The sequence below is a fragment of the Mirounga leonina genome, unplaced genomic scaffold, assembly GCF_011800145.1.
Source record: "Mirounga leonina isolate KUSES-001 unplaced genomic scaffold, KU_Mleo_1.0 Mir_447, whole genome shotgun sequence".
Lineage (NCBI taxonomy): Eukaryota > Metazoa > Chordata > Mammalia > Carnivora > Phocidae > Mirounga > Mirounga leonina.
In genome coordinates this window covers 656,731-679,803 of record NW_023270757.1, presented here as the reverse complement: position 1 = coordinate 679,803, position 23,073 = coordinate 656,731, and the positions used below count along the sequence as shown (strand labels likewise).

The following is a 23,073-nucleotide window of genomic DNA, read 5'->3' as shown; positions in this document are numbered from 1 at the left end:
TATAGTTGATTTATTACTTGCAGGCATATGAACATACCATAAAAGATTTGGCTAAAGATGATGTGCACAAAAGGGCAATCCAGCAAACTGATCTTGGAGAGAAATCTTATCAAGGAAGGTTTTTTGGTTTTTTGTTTGTGTGTTTATTTGTTTTAAGATTTATTTATTTTAGTGAGGAGGGGAAGGGGAGAGGGAGAGAGAGAATCTCAAGCAGACTCCACACCGAGCATGGAGCCCGATGTGGGAATCCATCTCATGACCCAGAGATCATGACCTGAGCTGAAATCAAGAGTCGGATGCTTAACTGACTGAGCCACCAGGCGCCCCTCAAGTAAGTTTTATTTTCCTTCTGGTGTCACTGTATTTTCCATTTAGGCCTCTTCAAAGTTTTGATGAAGAAGCTATCGTGGGAGAATTCTAATACATACTCCACCATGCTCTCCAAGTTATTCCTTTAACCCTTCGCTCTTGTTTTCTAACAAAGAATAGTCATTCTACCATCATGACCCTGCACTGCTGTGCTGGAGAAGTGTCTCCATTGCTTAATACTTCCTCAACGGACACACTCGACTGCCTACAGCTCATAGAACCAGAAAGGTTTCTATTCTTTTGGCCCTTATGCCCTTGGCTCTCCTTATTACCCACCTGCCTGGGAGAAACTTCATCTTTCAAAACTCAATCCCAAAATTACTCCTCTTCCCTGCCTTCCCCACTAAGACTTTCCGGGCATCTTCCTCATAAGCTCCCCCCCCTCCCAAATTATAAATTTCCCCTCTATAGCCTATATACAAGCAACATTTTAGTGCGCTTGAAATCTGCTTCTCTGGTCCCCTACAAGTCTGTAACCTGTAAAATCTATAAAAAGAACCACTTTTCTTTTTTTTTTCCCCTGCTTGGTATTGCCAGGACCTAGTATGGTACTTACCCCAAGTATTCAAAACATTTGATGAAATACTGAAAACAAATTGTGAACATAAGAACACTATGACCCAGAAAACAATAATTATATAATCACACTCACATCCTGAACTCAGTTAAATATTTTCAAAAGATAAGGAGTATGGCAAAGGTCTTTGAAAACATGAATCAAACTTATATAAGTCCCCTGGTGAAAATCTATATTTTTCTTAATCAGATTTTTAAAGCAAGAGCATATTCATGACTCGGTTAATGGCTGGATTTTACATATCTAAATTGCTTTTAACTGGTAAAATTCTCTCAGGGAAATATAAATCCCACATGATTTTAAGAGAGTTTTTCACTAACTGGCTCCTAGAATAATTGATTTATATAAATAAGGAAACCTAAACAATACAGCTTATTTTCAAGTAAGTTATTTGCTGTGATATACCTTCACCTGCTTATTTCTCATATCCTCCAAAAATAAATAGCTATGAAATGTTACGACCATAATAACATAGTGCAGAACACTAAGCCAAGACATTAAAAATCAATCACAAAAAAAATCATCAATCACATAAAAAGAGATGCACAATGTATTTTATTGCTAAGTTTCTAAGAAGTTACTATACTTTATGCTTTAAATTATCCTGTTTTTGTAAAACAATATATAAACACATGCAGACGTGAGTGTGTGTACACAGAGTGATTAAATACCTACAGAAAAGACTGGAGGGGTAAACAACAAACCTAACAGTGATTTCCCCCTAGGAGCGGGATTTGAAAATAAGGAGAGATTTTTACATTTTTTAAATGATAAATAAATCAGTGCCATTAATTGTAACTGCACTGTGCAAACAGACTTCACTTGATCTAAAATGTGCACTATATATGTACAACACATAAATATACAATTGCCAAAATAATGATAAAATAATATTAGACGTCTGCACAAGTGTACATATTATTCTCAGCCATAAAGTTAACACTTCCTTCACATGCAAGCCATAGTTAATCATACATTTCCTAAAACGCATTTTTGTCTGTCATCAGTTATATTCAAGTGTTGAGCTCTGCTTTTTTGTTTGCCAAAATATTTTCACTGAACTCTCGTATGCCTTCAACAAGAAGGACCACTAATACCAGCATGATTCAAAATTGTTTTGAAAACCCCAGCACATGGGCGCCTGGGTGGCTCAGTTGTTAAGCATCTGCCTTCGGCTCAGGTCATGATCTCAGGGTCCTGGGATCAAGCCCTACGTCGGGCTCCCTGCTCCGCGGGAAGCCTGCTTCTCCCTCTCCCACTCCCCCTGCTTGTGTTCCCTCTCTCGCTGTGTCTCTCTCTGTCAAATAAATAAATAAAATATTAAAAAAAAAAAAAGAAAACCCCAGCACATATAATAAATACAACAAACAAAGATGATCCATACATAATTACTTGTAGAAAATTACTGTCTATTGGGGAAAATGCAGAAAGTCCACTGAAAAAGTTCTGGAACCAAAAGAATCTCCAGAAATTAGGTGATACACAAAAAATATATATAGCTTTCCTCCGTAGTACAATAATCACATTCTGGAATCACGCCTTCCGAAATACAATGGAACAAAGGGCTCCATTTACAAAAGCAACAAAAACTTAAGGAACTCAAAACACATATTACCCATAAGCAAAGCTGCATATCACTTTACTGAGAGAGCTAGAAGACCTGAATAAACGAAAAAATGTAGCATGCTCTTTGACAGGGAAGATGGAATATCACCCAAAAAAAGGTTAATTTTCCATAAATCAATCCATACCTTTACCACAATTCCAACAAACATCCTGTCTTCGGTAAGCCAACACGAACATAAACCAGTCTTGACAATTAATGAGAGAAATGGGGAAGTCCACTAGCTGGCAACCCTCCAAAGAAAAGAGCGGCTAGTAAATAAATATATGAAAGGATAGTCCAGCTCGCTGGTTTAAAAAAAAAAGCAAAAGACAGTAATTCTAAAAGATTGGCAAAGAATTTAAAATAAGATAAGGTCACACTCCTACAACACAAATTGGTATCAGGCGCACAGCAATAAATCTTTTGACTTATTCTTCAAGGGCCAGCTCACGGTTCACCTTTATGAAAGTTTCAACTGTCAGGAGGAGTTGCTCCTACAGTTCTGTCATTACAGGAGAGCCTGCATGCTTCCAGGGGATGTCTAAGGGCCTCTATCAGCTGGTTTATTCCCCCAAAGGCAAGGGATGTTAAGTTTTACTGTCTTTGTATATTAGCATTTGTTAATTAATAGAAAACTGGAATAGAGAGGAATCTGGGAATAAACAAAAACCCACTTAGCTGGGGCGCCTGGGTGGCTCAGTCGTTAAGCGTCTGCCTTTGGCTCAGGTCTAGATCCCAGCATCCTGGGATCGAGCCCCGCATCGGGCTCCCTGCTCCGCGGGGAAGCCTGCTTCTACCTCTCTCACTCCCCCTGCTTGTGTTCCCTCTCTCACTGCGTCTCTCTGTCAAATAAATAAAATCTTTAAAAAAAAAAAAAAACCCACTTAGCTACTACCCACGACATTCTGTAACAACAAAACCACCTCCACCTGAGAAACGTTATAGAAATGCACCATGGCTATTGACTGTTTTATGTTGAGATTCTAAGACAGAATTACTGAATCAGAATGTGAAAAAACAAAGTACATATACACATATTTGTCTATGTTTATTACCTAAAGTCATGGCAGAAAAGACATTAGCTAAAAAGATGTTGAAGCTGGTGCATAAAAGTTGCAAGGCAGAACTAGTTAATACTACAAGGTCCCTTGCCTCATCTTTCATTTGCTCTCCTGGTCTACCACAGGTAAGGAACAAAGGGTAGAAGTGCTTCTTGTGAAACTGTGGTCTCTATTTACCTTTAACTCCGTCTATCCAAGGCTAAAAACTTGCTGCTATTTAGGAAAATCATAGGACCTTCACTATTGGAATGAAATTCTATTTATAGCCAACGCATCATTCAATTGTTTACAAAATGAATGAACAATACTGCCTTTGGAGAAGCTTAGAGCCACTCTTGAAAAGACAACCTAACCAGTTTTGAACTCAAGCCATGCTTTCCCCAAACCCAGAAAATTGCTATGTATTCCCTAATCAGTATCATTCAGGAAAATTCCCATCTTCCTACAATGAGAAAGAAGACCATTTGCCCCCATTCTAGGAAAACAGTCAGTCTGTACCAGTAATGTAGTTATCAGGCAAAATATCTACAACCCAAATGGTATAATTTATGAACATCTCACTCTTATCAAACTAATTTCAAAATAACTTTATGGCATGTGAGACATATCTATGTCAAAAATCAAGACATTAGCTGTCTAAAAAAACAAGGAATTATTCCCACTGAACTCTAGGAGTCATAGACTAAACATTCAAGATGGGAAGTAAAATGATCTGAAGAAAAGCCAAATTGAAAAAATATATATATTTAAGAGAGATGAGTATGAGCAAAGCCCATAACTCAAAGTTCAAAACTTTATTTTCTTTTCTTCAAAGACATACCATTTTAAAGACAAGTTATATTCATATATTCCCAGTGTTCAAATCCTGTAGATAAAAAGTAATCAAATACACAAGGCAGGTAAAGGTTACTAATTAATTCCTTAGGCAGTAAATTTAATCTGATACCTATAAATCAACTCTTCCTCCCTGCCCACAGACCATACCCCCAGTCATGCCTTGAAGGATAAATGTTTTGTTAAGGTAAACATTATAAAAACAAATCAATTAAGTCAAATTCATAGAGACAGAAAGCAGAATGGTGGTTGCCAGGTGAAGGAGAGAGAAGGGAAAAGGGGAGTTATTGTTTCCCTGCATACAGACTTTCAGTTTAGGATGAGGAAAAAGTTCCAGAGATGGATGGTGGAAAAAGTTATGGAACAATGGGAATGTGCTTAATGCCACTGAACTGTATACTTCACAACAGTGTAAATGAAATTTTATGTATGTACATTTTACAATTAAAAAAATTAATGAATCAGGGAGCCTGGGTGGCTCAGATGGTTAAGCGTCTGCCTTCGGCTCAGGTCATGATCCCAGGGTCCTGGAATCGAGTCCCACATCGGGCTCCCTGCTCCTTGGGAGCCTGCTTCTCCCTCTGCCTCTCTCTCTCTCTCTGTCTCTCATGAATAAATAAATAAAATCTTAAAAAAAAAAAAAATTAATAAATCATGGGGCGCCTGGGTGGCCCAGTTGGTTAAGCGTCTGCCTTCGGCTCAGGTCATGATCTCAGGGTCCTGGGATAGAGTCCCTCATCCGGCTCCTTGCTCATGGGAGGAGCCTGCTTCTCCCTCTGCCCCTCCTCCCTGCTAGTGTGCTCATGCGAGTGTGTGCTCACACTCTCTCCCTCTCTCTCTCTCAAATAAAATATTTTTAAAAATTTATAATCAGGCTGGTGATCTATAAGACAAATTGAACAATGTACATCAATTGAAAGAAAACTGAGGGCGCCTGGGTGGCTCAGTTGGCTAAGCGACTGCCTTCTGCTCAGGTCATGATCCCAGGGTCCTGGGATTGAGTCCCGCATCGGGCTCCCTGCTCGGCAGGGAGCCTGCTTCTCCCTCTCCCACTCCCCCTGCTTGTGTTCCCTCTCTCGCTGTCTCTCTCTGTCAAATAAATAAATAAAATCTTAAAAAAAAAAAAAAAGAAAGAAAGAAAACTGAAAAATTGTCAAGAATTTAGAAGACTCTAAATAATGATCTCAGAAAGAATGATAACTTCCTCAACAAATTAAATAAATATGATACTTTTAACCTATTTAGATAACATGGATTACTTTTTAAAAATACTTTTTAAAAGGCAATACGTAAGGGCACCTGGCTGTCTCAGCCAGGGGGAGCAAGCAACTCTTGATCTTGGGGTCGTGAGTTCGAGCCCCATGTGGGCAGAGATCTTACTTAAAACAAAACAAAACAAAACAAAACAACACTGAATCTGATTCTTTCAAAGAGTTTTTAAAAGATGTGTTCTCCCGAAATGAAATTTGGTAAAAGAAGGCTCGAATTCAGTTTATAGGTAGTAAAGGAAAAGAACAAATGCCCAGTTTTCCATGAGAGAAACTAGATTGCCAGATGAGTCTGCAAAACATACAGAAAGATCAAAGGAACAATGAATGGACAGTGTTGATCCTAGATTTAGACAGAAAGGCATTCTTGAAAGAACTAACCATATGCATGCGCAGCCAGCCCTCATTATCAGATTCAAAGGCAGCAAGGTAAGCAAGGTACTTGGGTAAAAAGCGTTTAAACTTTTTGGCACAAAGGGCTGTTTCATGTTATGCATCTTTTTAGGAAGGGGAGGACAGACATGTATTTTTGTCTAAGAGTCAGAAAAAGCAGAAAAGATTCCAAGACATCACTTATGAATGAAAGGAAGTAACAAAGTGAACACTATTCCACAAAAGTATATTAAATAAACTCCTCATTTCTCTTTGCCTAACACAGGATTAAGGTGGTAGAGGTTATAGGGGGTGGAGGGATGAACAAGCCAGTCTGATGGAAAGAGTATAAGAAAAATAAAAATTTTTTAAAAATTTTAATGAGGAGGGTCCCTGAGACAAATAGGTTTCCATATCTACAGACTGGCCTATGTAAATATTCTAAAAACACTGTCATTAAAAGGCTTAACTCCTTTTCAAAGATCTTGGCTTCTTAAAAGTGATGATTTATACTCTTCTTTCTTGGCAGGTCTCCAATATGTCTGATTAAAATCATGAAAGGAAGTCCTAGATTTGCTGATTGGGAAAATGTCCCCAAATGGTAAGAGGAACGCTGAGTGATTATCACCTTGCTGGCCACTGTGGTTATAGGTTCAGTGTTAAGGAGGCCACCTTGAAAACAGCAATAAGGGCGCCCCCTTCTGCTGGGGCAGGTGGACAACTCTACATTCAACTATCAACAGTATGCTCTACTTAAAACCTATCTTCAAATACAGTCACGGGAGACACGGCTAAGAGTACACAAAAGACTAACAAATCCTTGAAGAGTACAAGACAAAATACCTCAAAATTTCTGTTCCAATAACAAAAGGTTGTTGGCAGCTTATAACACAAGAACAAGCTATTTTGTCTCTGTGATTTAATGAAAATGAAAAGTAGCAAAAAAGGTAATGGGAAACTCATTCCACAGTGGTACCAGAATTAAATCATTCCACAGTGGGACCAGGGGCTCCTGGGTGACTCAGTTGGTTAAGCGACTGCCTTCAGCTTGGGTCATGATCCCAGGATCGAGTCCCACATGGGGCTCCCTGCTCAGCGGGGAGTCTGCTTCTCCCTCTGACCCTCCCCGCTCTCATGGTCTTTTTCTCTCTCTCATTCTGTCAAATAAATCAATAAAATCTTTAAAAAAAAAAAAAAGAGAGAAATTACATTCAAGTTATCAACCAATGGCAGGTATTTAAATAAATATATGGCAAGCCATAAGGTCCTAAAGATACAAAAAAGTAAGGACTACAGTGCCTACCTATAAGGGACTTAAACAATTTACTCCGTACTTCTCAGGTAAACATGTGATTTCTTTCATCACTGCCTGTCACCTCCCAGACTATTCCTCACTACCATTTTTGAGCACGATCACAGGCAGAATTCTGAAGCTATCCCCAAGATTCCTGTCCTCTCATTATTCAGTCAAAAACTAGTCTAGGGGCGCCTGGGTGGCTCAGTCGTTGAGCGTCTGCCTTCAGCTCGGGTCATGGTCTCGGGGTCCTGGGATCGAGCCCCGCATCGGGCTCCCTGCTTGGCAGGAAGCCTGCTTCTCCCTCTCCCACTCTCCCTGCTTGTGTTCCTGCTCTCACTATCTCTCTTTCTCTGTCAAATAAATAAATAAAATCTTAAAAAAAAAAAAAAAACTACTCTAGGTACTGCTGTGAAGAGATTTTGCAGATGTAATTAAGATCACTAATCAACTGACCACGGGCTATAGGACTATCATGTATTATGCAGATGATCCTGAACGAATCACATGAGACTATAAAGCAGAGAACCTTCCCCAGCTCTAATCAGAGAGAGATGTGGTACAAGAGGAATAGGAGAGATGCAGCAACAGCAGAAATCAGAACAATTTCTCAGTGTGAAAAGGATTTGCAGAGCACTTGCTGGCTCTCAAATGTAGGGGCCCACATGCAAAGGACTGGAGAAATCTCTAGGAGCTAAGGCTGGCCCAGCGGACAGTTGACAAAGAAACAAACGTCAACCCTCCAACCACAGGAACCAGAGTCGGAGGACAACCTGAATAGGCCCGGGAGCATATTGTTCCCTGAGCCTCCCAATGAACAGCCTAGCTGACCAATGCCTGAATTTCAGGCCCCTGAAACTATAGTAGAGAAACCAGTTGAGCTAATCCCAGCTTCTAACCTACAGAACCAGGAGAACATTATTTGTGTGGTTTTCAGCAGCTATATTTCTGTTCATCTGTTATGGCAGTGACAGAAAAGTAATGCAAGTATTTCCATAAAAGTGCTCAGATGTAACAACTCCTCTCATTCTCACAACCACCCTGAAAAGCTATCTCCTTCCACCGCACAGATGAGGAAACAGAGGAATAAAAGCCTTAAGTAACCTGCTGACGACCAGAGTGGTTGATGGCTGACTTACATGTAAGAAAGCTAACTGGCCCATAACATTTATGAGTTTAAAATTTCAGGGTACCTGGGTGGTGCAGCAGGTTGAGCATCAAACTCTTAGTTTTGGCTCAGGTACTAACTTGGGGTCGTGGGTTCAATCCCCACATCCAACTCTGCACTGAGTGCCGAGTCGGCCTGGGATTCTCTTTCCCTCTCCCTGTGCCTCTCCCTGAATAAAATAATAAATCTTAAAAAAAAAATTTTTTTTCAGCTAGAAGATGACTGAATCTTACTCTACAACAAAGTAATTTATTTTTAAAGTTCAAAAAGAAGAAACTTTACATAGTTTCAAATGAAAAGTTCTCTAAATCAAAAGGACAATTTTATAATGTCCTTACAGCAGATAACCTGAGAGAAAAAACTACATTGCTAAAAATGAATACAAACCTATGTAACCACACATTTGTTCCTATACATTCAAAAATCAAGATAGATATTTAGTCAATAAAAGGTTAAGGCCCCTCCCCAGCCAGCGAAAGTGCAAGGGGAGTGGGGGGCAGGCAGAGGGAAAGGGAGAGAATCTTAAGCAGGCTCCATGCCCAGCCCAGAGCCCTACGTGGGGCTCAATCTCACACCCTGAGATCACGACCTGAGCCCCAATCAAGAGACCAAAGCTTAACCAACTGAGTCACCCAGGTGCCCCTAAAAAGTTAAGTTTTTTTCGGTTTTTGTTTTTTTAAAGATATTTATTTATTTGACAGAGAGACACAGCATAAGTAGGCAGAGCGAGAAGCAGGCTCTTCGCCGAGCAGGGAGCCTGATGCGGGGCTCAATCCCAGGACCCCAGGATCATGACGTGAGCCCAAAGGCAGACACTTAACTGACTGAGCCACCCAGATGCCCCAAAAAGTTAAGTTTTAATGTAAAATCACTTTTCTTTTTATTCTTAATCCACAAACCCATTAAACTATGGCATTATAAGAAGAAAAAGTTGGGTACCTGGGTGGCTCAGATGGTTAAGCATCTGCCTTCGGCTCAGGTCATGATCCTGGGGTCCTGGGATCAAGACCCACATCGGGCTCCTGGCTCAGCAGGGGGTCTGCTTCTTCCTCTCCCTCTGCCTCTCCCCCTACTCATGCTCTCTCTGTATCTCTCTGTCTCAAAGGAATAAATAAAATCTTTTAAAAAAATTTAAATTTAGATTTAAAAAAAAAAAGAAAGTTAAGGGCCACCTGGGTGGCTCAGACAGTTAAGCGTCTGACTCTTGATTTTGGCTCAGATCATGATCTCAGGGTCATGGGATTGAGCCCCGCGTTGAGGGTAGAGTCTGCTTGAGATTCTCTCTCCCTCTCCCCCTCATTGCACTGGCACTCCCTCTCTCTAAATAAAATAATAAATCTAAAAAAAAAAAAAAAAAGGGCAGAAGAAAGTTAAAGCCATATGAGAACTTTTTTAAAGGAAAAGTGAGGAACAACACCACTTACACCACACTATCCAGACGCTCATACTCCTGCTCAAAGATGAATGAATAAGGAAGATGTGGTCCATATATACAGTGAAATATTACTCAGCCATCAGAAAGGATGAATACTCAACTTTCGCATCAACATGGATAGGACTGGAGGAGATTATGCTAAGTGAAATAAGTCAAGCAGAGAAAGTCAATTATCATATGGTTTCACTTATTTGTGGAACATAAGGAATAGCATGGAGGACATTAGGAGAAGGAAGGGAAAAATGAAGGGGGGGAATTGGAGGGAGAGACAAACCATGAGAGAATATGGACTCTGAGAAACAAACTGAGGGTTTTAGAGGGGAGGGTGGGTGGGGGGATGGGTTAGCCTGGTGATGGGTATTAAGGAGGGCACGTACTGCGTGGAGCACTGGGTGTTATATGAAAACAATGAATTGTGGATCACTACATTAATAACTAATGATGTATGGTGACTAACATAATAAAATAAAATTTTTTTTAAAAAGCAGAAAATTTCAGATAAAAGGCAATGATAAGGGGCACCAGGGTGGCTCAGTCATTAAGCGACTGCCTTCAGCTCAGGTCATGATCTCAGGGTCCTGGGATCGAGCCCCGCATCGGGCTCCCTGCTCAGGTGGGAGCCTGCTTCTCCCTCTGCTTGTGCTCTGTCTCTGTCAAATAAATAAATAAAATCTTAAAAAAAAAAAAAAAAAGGCAATGATAATATGGAAAGAAATCAGGGGGAAGATATAAGCCAAAATTGAAATCTATCAATTATTTTATGAGGAAGACAGACTCAGAGACAATCACCTGCAATAGTTTTATGAGATGAATAAAATTTGTTTACTAATCTTCAAAGGGTTACTGCTTAAGACAACAAAAAACTTAAAAGCAATTTGGGTTTCTACTCTTTGAGATTCAGTCAATAATCAATTTGAAAAATCAAAAACTACTATATTCCAAAATATTAATTATCAAAAGTACAAATGGGAAAAATATTGGGGGGGAACCTTTAAATAATCACATAATACACCTGCAACTTTACTAATCAATAGTACTTTCCTCTAATGATAATATGTTGTGTATAACTTTTAAATAGGTGTTTGTTTTTTAAGATTTTATGTATTTACTTGTCAGAGAGAGAGACAGAAAGAGCACAAACAGGGGGAGCGGCAGGCAGAGGGAGAAGCAGGCTCCCCACTGAGCAGGGAGCCCAATTCGAGACTGAATCCCAGAACCCTGGGATCATGACCTGAGCCGAAGGCAGACGCTTAACTGACCGAGCCGCCAACGCATCCTTTTAACCTTGAAATCTTGATTCCCAGAAAATGAGGCAAAGATCTGGAAACACAGAAGGTCCTTGGTGGATGGGATACATAATTTCCTCTTAAAAAAAAAAAAAAAAAAAAAAAACCCTGGATTTCCAACATGTAATGTGAATTTATGTTGTTAAATAAACACATATTTGGTCTTTTACGTACAAATAATATATCCATGTTGTTTTTACATTCAGTGATGTTTTTGTTTTTGTTTTTGTTTAAAGATTTTATTTATTTGTGAGAGAGAGAATGAGAGACAGAGAGCATGAGAGGGAGGAGGGTCAGAGGGAGAAGCAGGCTCCCTGCTGAGCAGGGAGCCCAATGCGGGACTCGATCCCAGGACTCCAGGATCACGACCTGAGCCGAAGGCAGTCGCTTAACCAACTGAGCCACCCAGGCGCCCCCATTCAGTGATATTTTTAAAACAGACTCTTAGATAAAGACAATTTCTAGTCTAAGAAGTATTTTTTAAAAGTTTAAATCTAGCATAGATAACAATTTCAATGCTAATGTCCTATTTTTAAACATCTTTGTCATTATGAATTATGTATATGCATTGACATCAATCATTAATCTGCAGGTGTTCCTAATGTAAATTGCATATACTTGTTTAGATTTCTTCCAAAGGCTAGTAGCATACTAATTCTATTTAGAAAAGTAGGCACCGGGCGCCTGGGTGGCTCAGTTGGTTAAGCGACTGCCTTCGGCTCAGGTCATGATCCTGGAGTCCCTGGATCGAGTCCCGCATCGGGCTCCCTGCTCGGTGGGGAGTCTGCTTCTCCCTCTGACCCTCCCCCCTCTCATGTGCTCTCTCATTCTCTCTCAAATAAATAAATCTTTAAAAAAAAAAAAAAGAAAGAAAAGAAGAGTAGGCACCAAGATCTTTTTAACCTGAAAGCTCTGCGAAACTGAATGGGCTAGAACTCAGAGATAATTTGGTCATGTTCTAGTTCAAGTTGAATGGTAGCTTCATGGACGTTCATTTTATTATTTTGCTTTTTACTTTACACGTTACTTATATTCATGTACCAAATGTTACGTAGTTAAAAATTAACTTATAGGGGAGCCTTGGTGTCTCAGTTGGTTAAGCATCAACTCTTGATTTTAGCTCAGGTCATGATCTCAGAGTTGTGAGATCGAGCCCCACATCGGGCTCCCCACTGGGCATAAAGCCTGCTTAAGATTCTCTCCCTCCCCCCTCTAAACAAGTTAATTTATAGTTGATATACGTTCTTCAAAATATAGTCACAAACATAAAAATGATGAAAACAGTACTTCATTAATTCCTAGATTTATGTATACATCAATGTCTTGGAATTAATTGAAAAAAATATTCTCTACAGACATTTCACTATATAGAAGAGATCATTACAATCCAGAAAAATTAAAAACCACTTAAAAACTAAAATTTCTCAACTAAAATAAGAACTCTAGTAAAATACACATAGAAAATATAACTTATAGATCTGGTCTTGCAAACCTTCTGTTCTGGCTGTAAATCTATTGTGAGAAGACACTAGGGCAACTAAAATGATGTGGGCTATTAGAAATTTGGGGTTGTTTGAAACTTTATGGAGCAACTAGGATGGATTTATGGCTTACCTATCCAACTGACTGTCTTATGTTTAAAATTTGGCTAAGAATAGGGTGCCTGGGTGGCTCAGTTGGTTAAGCGACTGCCTTCGGCTCAGGTCATGATCCTGGAGTCCCAGGATTGAGTCCCACATCGGGCTCCCTGCTCGGCAGGGAGTCTGCTTCTCCCTCTGACCCTCCCCCCTCTCCTGCTCTCTCTCTCTCTCTCAAATAAATAAATAAAATCTTTAAAAAAAATTTGGCTAAGAATAAATATTACAAATCAGTCTATAGTCTGAATTGTGAGACAGTTTCTATTTTCTTCCTATGGCAGTAATATTCTTGTTTCCCTCTTTTTTTTCTATTTGCTTAGTGAATCACAACTATCTCCATACATTTGCCCTAAATTAAAGTCAAGAGGGCTAGGAGTTAAACATTATAAACTTATTATTAGAAACTTTATGTTCAAGTGTTCTCCTACTCTTATTTATTAGCAAAATATTTTTAAAGGCATTTGCCATATAAACAACTCATTTCCTTAGAAAGAATCCAACCTATCAAAACCTACCAAAAGACCAATTTTTAGCCCTGATTTTTTTCCCTTTTCAACAAGTGTTAAAAACAGGTGTCAAAGATAGAACCAGGTTAATCTGATCTGTCCAACTCCAGCTTAGCTTTTAACACCTTGTCATAACATCCTTATCTTTTAACACCCAGGAAGGGTTAGTATTTCTTTGTAAACAGTCCCTCAACTTCACAAAGAGCTTTTAAGGAAAGGTTTCCTATAAGAATATGAATTTCAGTTCTGGTAATCTGACCTAAGAAGAAAATTCTGATCAAAGAAAAGCATTATACACAGATGTTCATTATAGTATTATTCATCTTAGAAAAACATATAAATTCACTTAAATGTCTAAGAAGGAATGACTACCCAAATGATATTTCTTTTATAAGTGGAATATTATGCAGCCAAAGAAAATAATGTTCACCCCAAAAATGTGCAATCATGTGGGAAATACATTACAGTGAAGAAATTACATTTTTTAAACTATATTAAAAAAAATTAGAAAGTACACTGGGTTTTCAAACTTTTATTGTCTTTTCCCAAATGGTCTACAATGTGCATGTATAACTGTTTCATCTGTTAACACCACAGTTATTTTCCTACTGCTCATACTTTAAAATATGTTACTATCAAACAATAAAAAATAGAAATAAAAACAGGGGTGCCTGGGTGGCTCAGTCAGTTAAGCATCCAATTCTTGATTTTAGCTTAGATCATGATCTCAGGGTCGTGAGATCGAGCCCCACATTGGGCTTTGCATTGAACATGGAGCCTGTTTGGGATATTCTCTCTCCCTCTGCCCCTCTTTTGCTTCCCCTCTCTCTAAAAAAAATACAAATACAAATACAAATACAGGGTGCCTGGGTGGCTCAGCTGGTTAAGTGACTGCCTTCAGCTCAGGTCATGTTCCTGGAATTCCAGGATCAAGTCCTGCATCTGGCTCCCTGCTCAGTGGGGAGTCTGCTTCTCCCTCTGCCCCTCCTCCCTCTTGTGCTCCCTCTCTCTTTCAAATAAATAAAATCTTTAAAAAAATACAAATACAAATAAAAAACACTACTGTCATTTTAACACTTAGCTCCCATGGAATGCATACCTCCTTCCTTACTTTTCTAGAACACATACTTCCATACACTTAACCATCTGAAACACAAATGAAAATTTTTCAGTTATCAACTACAGCCTCAATCTTTTGGAAGATGCACTTAGAAAAAAAACTTATTATCTGAAGACTACTAGAGTATCATAGTTAAAATTAATTTGGTTATCAGTTATTATTATCGTAGATAAACACAATTTGACTTCCAGAATCCCTGGGAATTTTTTCGCACCTGTGTCAGATCCTAGGGGATTTTTACTGTTGTGGATGATTTCTATGGTCTATCATATCATCTACAGAGATAATAGCCATTTGGTTACATCTCTTCCCATTCCTCAAGGAAGACCAGATTTATGCACTAATTCAGAAAGCTTTAACGATGCTCATTTTTTCTCCTTTGTTTTTAACCTTCAATTACATAAAGGCTCAACTTAAAATTAAGAAAAACTGAGTCATTTTTTAAGAAATAAGCAAATAATTCTTTGAAGTATTTGACTTTATCTCTCTAAACATTTTTTTCTAGCCTCAAATTCATATTTCAATATTTCCCAGATAAATCCAACTGCCTGAAGTTTTCTTTGAAACTATTCAAGACCAATGTATTCAATATCACTTGGTACAATTTTGCTAGGCTGCCCATCTTAAAGGTTTAAAAAAATGGTGACAGTTAAAAATTATTTTCAAATTAGTTCTCCATTTTTATCCTTCAAACAGGCAAGTTTTCCCACCTTGAACATTTCCTCAATATTAAACTCTTCTCTTCATGAACTTGCCCGTCATCCTTATGCAGGGATCACGCTAATCTTCTCTGTATCATTCCAATTTTAGTCTATGTGCTGCCGAAGCAACCACAAACTCTTCTCCAAACACAACCAAGTTGGACCTGAACTTATTTTAATACCCACAAAAAATCATTTAACTTTATATATATTAACATCCAAGGATGTAATTATTTTATTACTTTTATAGATACAAAGAGATCTTTCCAGAGGAAAGAAATAAGCCCATAGTTGTACTCCACATATATCCAAAATGATTTCTCTTCCTCCTAGGTAGGGTAACTGGCATCTCAATGAGAGCCTGGCTTTTAAACTACTCCACTTTCATAAATTCAAAAATGCAATATACTTACAGCTAGTTGAATAGGAAATGCCTATACTTCATTCCTGCCAAACTATTAGCAAGCTACTTAATTAATGGGAGTCTACCACTATCTTTTTGTCCTCCAGACAAAAACGGGGCATATGTGAAAATCATTTTTCTATCTACTACACTTACTGTAAAATGTTGAATACTATGGGCAACCACACCAAAAATTATACTCAGAAAAGCCTCTTACTTGCTTCTCAGAGTGTGTTCTACAAACCTGGGAACTTAACAGAAATAAAAATCTCAGACCCTACCCCAAATCTACTGAATCACAACCTACATTTACCAACAAGATGCCTGGGTCAGGGTGCCTGGATGGCTCAGTTGGTTTCGGTTAAACATCTGCCTCCGGCTCAGGTCATGATCCCACGGTCCTGGGATGGAGTCCTGCATCGGGCTCCCTGCTCAACGGGGAGTCTACTTCTCCCTCTCCCTCTCCCTCTCCACCTTGCTAGTGCTACCTCTAACTCTTTCTCTCAAATAAATAAATAAAATCTTAAAAAAAAAAAAAAAAAAGATGCCTAGGTCATTTGTCAGCACATTAAAGTTTTGAGAAGCACTACTCCAGAGGTTAAGACAAAAGGCACCATGATAAACCATCTCCTGCATCCATATTCTAAGTTGTGCAAAGCTATACAAAATTTAGTCAGCAATGAATAAATCATTCCTAGAGACTGTTGGTAAATCTTTTAATTAAATCAGGCCTTTCCACAAAGGTAAAAAACAACAACAAAAAAGAAACATGATGCTTCGTGCCTATTAACAGCATCTTCATTGCACTACCAGAACTATATATTTTTAATAACGTGCTGAAAATGGGTACATCTGTTCTCCATCCTCTATTAAGAAAAGCATTCTTGGGGCGCCTGGGTGGCTCAGTTGGTTAAGCAACTGCCTTCGGCTCAGGTCATGATCCTGGAGTCCTAGGATCGAGTCCCGCATTGGGCTCCCTGCTCAGCAGGGGGTCTGCTTCTCCCTCTGACCCTCTTCCCTCTTGTGCTCTCTGTCTCTCATTACCTCTCTCTCAAATAAATAACTAAAATCTTTAAAAAAAGAAAAGAAAAGAAAAGAAAAGCATTCTTGCTAAAGAATTTTCCTCTCCTTTTCAAACCTATAATGTGTCTTAGGGATGAAATCTATTTCCAATTGTTTGAAGTTAAAGAATTTTAACATAAGCATCCTAATTTGACCAATTTTAGGAAGCATTTATTCACTGTACAAATGCATTACTTAGGTATGTTTGAGATAAATACATGTCCCATATCATAGGCCGTGGCCTCACTGTAGGTAGTATGTTATACCTGTAACAAAGGGTCTTCACATTTTCAAGAAGGATTTTCATAAGAAAATATCAAATCATAGCCTACCAGAAATTTGTAATACAATCTGACTCACAAAAGTATAATTTATACAACTTTCCAGAGGCGTATCTAAAATGTAACGTGGTATACCTATACTGACCTGTGCCCTGTTAGTCTACGGGTTTTTAAACAAGATGTCTCTATAAGGACTTCAACTCGAGCCTACCACAAAAGTGCTCTGGGCATAAATTTATCCCTCTACAATCATAGCCTTGTTCTAAACAGAGCCCTTAAGTAAATTAAATCTTAAGAAAAACACTTTTTGTTTGTAAAGAAAGAAACATTTCCTGAATGCCAGAGAATGTTTCCTTGAGAAACTGTTTATGTTACTGTGCTGAAAAGGTGTTTATGTTGCTATAAACACCTTCCTTGTAAGAGGGGATGGAGAGTCTCCCTATTGTTTACATTGTAATCAGCCCTGATTCTGAAAAGATCTACCCTTATTCCTCATGCCCAGACTAACTCACTGCATTCTGTCCCAATCAGATCATTCCCAAAGATATTCTGAATTTGTTTAGCATAATCAACCCATTACATAAGAACAGGGGACCATGGGTTCATAACTGGTACTACAATTACCAAGGCCATTAATTAGCAGGTTGTGGTGGTTTATGCTGTGTCAAATTTGTTAAGCATAAACTACATTTCCTGGAATCTCTTCCCTGTATAGTTGCAGCTTAGGGTTGACCAAGAGTAGAATTTGCATAGGTCTGGACAGATCTGTATGGACTTGGAAGCCATTACTCTCTGAAGGTTGTTATGGTTAGAACAGTGACCAGACAGGCTCTGTGGGCGGGTTCAAGCTTATCTTTGCTCTTCTCAGATCCCTATCCACCTTTCCAAACTGGTCCTGTAGGGTCAACAGCAACTCCAGGCCCACCAACAGACACAAAGAGATGGTAGTTACACAGAGGCACATGAGTCCACGGCCCCCTGCCCCAGGAGCCTTGTCTCACGCTTGGCTTCTCAGACTGACTAGTTGGGGACTCCACTCATCCTCCAGCTTGCCTCCTGGCCCTTCATTTCCCAAGCTCCTACCATCAATCTTTAAGGTTTAACTTCTATAATAAATCCCTTATTCTATAACCCATTATGGTCTTCTGTGATTAAACCCCAACTGATTCTAAAGGTTTGGTTTACTTGTTGGCTCTAGATTTAAATGGTCTCTGGCCATTAAAGACACGGCATATTCAACAGTAAATGGCAAAGCAAACTGCACCTGCTCATGCTCAGCTGATAAATGTTAGAACAGGACATGGAGTTCACGCCCCCTTCTTAACCCTAATTTTTCCCATATAATTTTTCTCTTTTTGTTCTGGCTTTGAGACATAACTGACATACTAAAATACCACATATGTGATGTGCATAATTCGATGTTTTGACATAAATATACACCGAGGAAACCATCACCACAGTCAAGATTATGAACATATCCATCAATCCTAAATCCCTTTTCATGTCTCTTTAAAATCTTTCCCCTCCCTGGCCTGCCCTACCTCCCAAACCACACCTCCCATAACCACTGATCTTCACTGTCACTTATAATTACTTTGCATTTTCTAAAATTGGTATGTCTACATATGGAATCGTACAATATGTACTCTTTTGGGGGAGGAAGTTGGCTTCTTTTACTCAATATAATTATTTAATTATATTAAGTTTCCTCCATATTGTTGTAAATATCAATAGTTGATCCCTTTTTATTGCTGTGTAGTATTTCATTATACCACAATTTGTTTATCCACCTCCCTGTCGGTGGACATCTGGGTTACTTCCAGTTTAGGGCTAATGCAAGTAACACTCTGAGGAACATTTGTGTAAAAGTCTTCCTAGGGAAGTATGCTTTCAAGTCTCTTGGGTAAATAGCTATGAATAGAACAACCAGGTGGTTGTATACTTAAGGTTTTTAAGAAAAAGAAAAACTGTCTTTCAAAGTGATACACCATTTTAAGTACTGAACCAGCAATGTATAAGAGCTCCAATTGCTCCATATCCTCATCAACATTTGGTACGGCCATTCTTTTTAATTTTAGCCATTCTAGGAGTAGTGTAATAATATCTCATGGTAGTTTTAATTTCTATTTTCCTAACAACTTGGGATACTGAACATCATTTCATGTGCTTCTTTTGACATGTGTATCTCCTTTCTTGAAATGTCTTCAAATCTTTTGCCTATTTTTAAATGGGGGTTTCTTATTATTGGGTTATATATCTTTATATATTTTAGATCCAAGTCCTTTGTCAGATATATGCTTGGCAAATATTTCCTCCCAGCCTGCGGCTTATCTTTTCATCTCCATAACTTTTGAAGAGCAACATTTTTGCATTGTCCCTATCTTCAGGTACCACAGTAGCTTCCTAGGGTTGCCATAACAAAGTACCAGAAACTGGTTGGCTTGAGGCTACAAAAATTTAATCCTTCATGCTAAAAGACAGAAATCAAGGCAATCAAGGTGTTGGCAGGGCCAACCTCCCTCTGAAAGCTCTAAGAAAGAATCCTTCCTTCACTCTGCTAGCTTCTGGCTTCTAGTGGTTGCTGGCACACTCACATTCCTTAGCTGTGGTGGCCTAACTCCAGTCTCTGCCTTGTCTTTGCATAGCTTTCTTCCCTGTGTCTCTCTGGATCTTCACACCACCTCCTTATGAAGACACGAGCCATTGGACTTAGGGCCCACACTAATCCACTACAATCTCTACAAAAGACCTTATTTCCAAATAAGGTCATGTACACAGGTATGTGGGGGTTACAATGTCATCTTATCTTTTGGCAGGGAACAAATTCAACCCATAAGAGGCACTCAGATTTTAATATTTTAAAAAGCACACTGAACGATAAATTATTCAGCATAAATTCTGGCCTCCTTGACAACAGCCTGGTCTTACCTCATTCACTGTTCCCATAGAGATATACCCCAAGCTCATTCGCAGGATTTCTTGCCCACAGCCTTACTTCCCCAAAACAGATTCCAGTGACACAGTCAGTTTAGTTTAAGCATCTACTCTTGGCTAACCCTTCTTTATCAACTATTAGGTAAAGGTAATGTGAAGAGGAAAATATTGTTACATGATCTTCTCCTTTATGATCTCCCCTCCTTGACCTACGCCCAATTAGGGTACGAAAATTTGGAGGAACAGGTTAGGGCAGTGACAATTCTCAATCTGCACTAAGAAGTGCTTCTTCTAGTTCTAGCCATGTCTTCCTTCAATACCACCTAGAAGAAAATAGAAAATGCTTCCCCAAAGAAACATGTTCTAACAATCAACTGCTGAATAAATAACCCCAAACTCAATTTAAAAGGACAATAGCCATTTTACTATCTTTCATGGTTTCTGGGTCAGGAATTCAGGAAGGCTTGGCTGAGCAGCTCTGGCTCAAAATTTCTTATTCGGCTGCAGTTAGATGGTGGCTGGAGCTGCTGGAGTCCAGGGAAGCAGAAGGCTGGCTGGACATCTCAACGCAGCTAAGTCTTCTCAGTCTCACCTCACAACTTGATGGCCTCAGGCTAAATGGACTGCTCATATGATGGCTGCAGGTTTCGTAACCAAGCATTACATTCCAGCCAACAAAGAGGAAGCCACACAGACTTTCATGATCTAGCTTCAGAAACCACCTAGAATCATTTCTGCAGTTCTTTGTAGGCTGGAATAGTCACAAGAGCACACTCAGCTTCAAAGGGGAGAAACAGCACCCCCACTTCGTGATAGGAATGTCAAAATCAAATTATAAGAAGAACATGTATAATGGGAGATAATGTGGAAATATTTATAAAATACAATTTACTCCCAAACATATCCTCCTGGGGCTGTGAGAACAGGAGACTGCTCCATACAAATTAAAGGCCAAAGACAAGGTATATACTAAAATCCCTGGGGCTCAATGTTTTGCCCATTCTTGTTTCTGCCAGTCCTCTTTTCTTTCTCGACTACTTACAGTCTAGTATACACTACTGACTCAGGTACTCAGGTGCAGTGCGTTATAAAAAGGAGAGTCAGAAAAATTATTTATCCAAAGTCACACAGAGAAACTGATGGCAAGCACTTCCCTCTCAGCTGTGTCATTCACAACCCCTTCCACTCCAACATTCTTCCTATCAGGGCCCAGAAACCTAGGTTCCACTCTAGCCCTATCAATAAATAATTATTAAGAACTATTGGGGCACCTGGGTGGCTCAGTCTGTTGAGCATCTGCCTTCGGCTCAGGTCATTATCTCGGGGTCCTGGGATCGAGCCCCACCCACATCGGGCTTCCTGCTCAGCAGGGAGTCTGCTTCTCTCTCTCTCTCCCTCTGCCCCTCCCCACCGCTCATTCTCTCTCTCAAATAAATAAAATCTTGGGGGGGAAAAAAAGAACTATTTATAATTCAGAGTTTCATGTCATTCTTTCACTGGTTTCAAGTTAATTTCTCATTGAAACATACACATACACACACACACACTTTCCTTAGCCAAAGGTTTTGGATAACTTACCAATTATGGTTCATGGTATCTATTCACTAATTTGAGTGCCAAGGAATTGTGATATCTCCCTTTCTACTTCCATAAATCATGATAAACCACAAATCTTCATTCAAATATACCATTTTTAGGTACTTCATTTACTTTAAGATTCACTCATTCTCTATAAAATGTAATGGAAAATAAACTAAATTCCATACAATAAATATTTATTTATTGTATGGAATACACCAACTGCATGCCAGGCCTTCTGCTATGTGCTAGATGACAAAGCTGAGTAAGGCACAGTCTCCTGCTTCTTACATAGCTAAGCATCTAACCATAAAGGCAAATTTACCAACAACCATTATATAACCACACCACAGGCAAGCCTTCTTAAGGCTTAGGAGACTCAGTTAAAACCACACACAAAAGAGATTACCTTTAAGGAAAAGTAGGTAAGTACTTGAGAGAAGAAAATGAAAGGCGTCCATTGTAGGCAAACGGAAAAGCATAAGCAAATAACCCAGGGTAGAGGGACTATATGGCTTGATAAGGAACTACAAGTGAACTTGAAGTATGGTTATAGGTACCTGGCTATTTGTGACCAACCGTGAGGCTAGAAAAGTAGCAAGGGCCAGCCTGTAATGTTCCTTACAGAGTACCATAAGGAGCTGAATTCTATAGGCAGTAGACAACCACCAAATACTTTTAAGAGGCAGAAAAACTTGAGAAGACCCATGTTTACAAAAGGGTAACTGGCCACAATGTAAAAAATGGTTTGAGGAAAAGGAGCCAGGGAGTAGGAAAAACTACTAGGTTTGGGTGAAAGAAAAGGAGGGGCCAAGACCCGGAGTCCACAAAACAGATACAAGAACATCCAATCTGGTGACTGATACATTGAAACAGGGCTGGTGGGGAGGGGTAAGAATCAAAGTATCCTGTCAGAATGAGAATCTACAGAAGTTGGTAAGAAGCATGTGTCAAAGTCAAATAGATCAAAGGGTAAGAGAGGAAATAAACCAAGCCGACAGTGATTTTAAACTTACTTTCTGCAGGAAGCTTGGTTAATTACAGAACAATATCCATAAATGGCATACTGAGTGATAGAATATGAGCTAAGGAGATAATCACAAACCCAAGAGTGTGACTTTTCATCCTGGGGATCATCTTAGTCCCCTCATAAACCATTTTTCTCCTCCTAAAACAAAACTGGAAGGTAGAAACCAGAGCGCCTGAGATGTCAGGGAACAAGAAACTTTAAAAAACAAAAGTCGTGGAGGGAAATAACAGAATAAAAATGGCATCTGTACAAAGTACACATATATAACAGCAAAAACAACATTGGGCAAGGGATAAGATTTTGAAAAGGTTAGCCTGTAAGCTTTAAAATAAAACCTTTCCAGGGCGCCTGGGTGGCTCAGTTGGTTCATCAGCTGCCTTCGGCTCAGGTCATGATCCTGGGGTCCTGGGATCGAGCCCCACGTCCAGCTCCCTGCTCAGCAGACAGCCTGCTTCTCCCTCTCCCTCTGCCTACTTGTGCTCTCTCTCTGTCAAATAAATAAATAAAATCTTTTAAAAAAAATAAAATAAAACCTTTCCTGTTGCAGTAAT

General features: G+C 39.2%; 1 protein-coding gene and 1 non-coding gene across 3 annotated transcripts in view; both read right to left on the bottom strand.

The window, feature by feature from the left end:
- MLLT3 (MLLT3 super elongation complex subunit) overlaps positions 1–23,073 on the bottom strand; it is a 285,130-nt gene that overhangs the window by 154,805 nt on the left and 107,252 nt on the right. The window lies entirely within an intron of this gene.
- On the bottom strand, positions 15,261–15,367 carry LOC117999098. Its single transcript, XR_004676211.1, has one exon. It is a non-coding gene; the product is annotated as a U6 spliceosomal RNA (small nuclear RNA).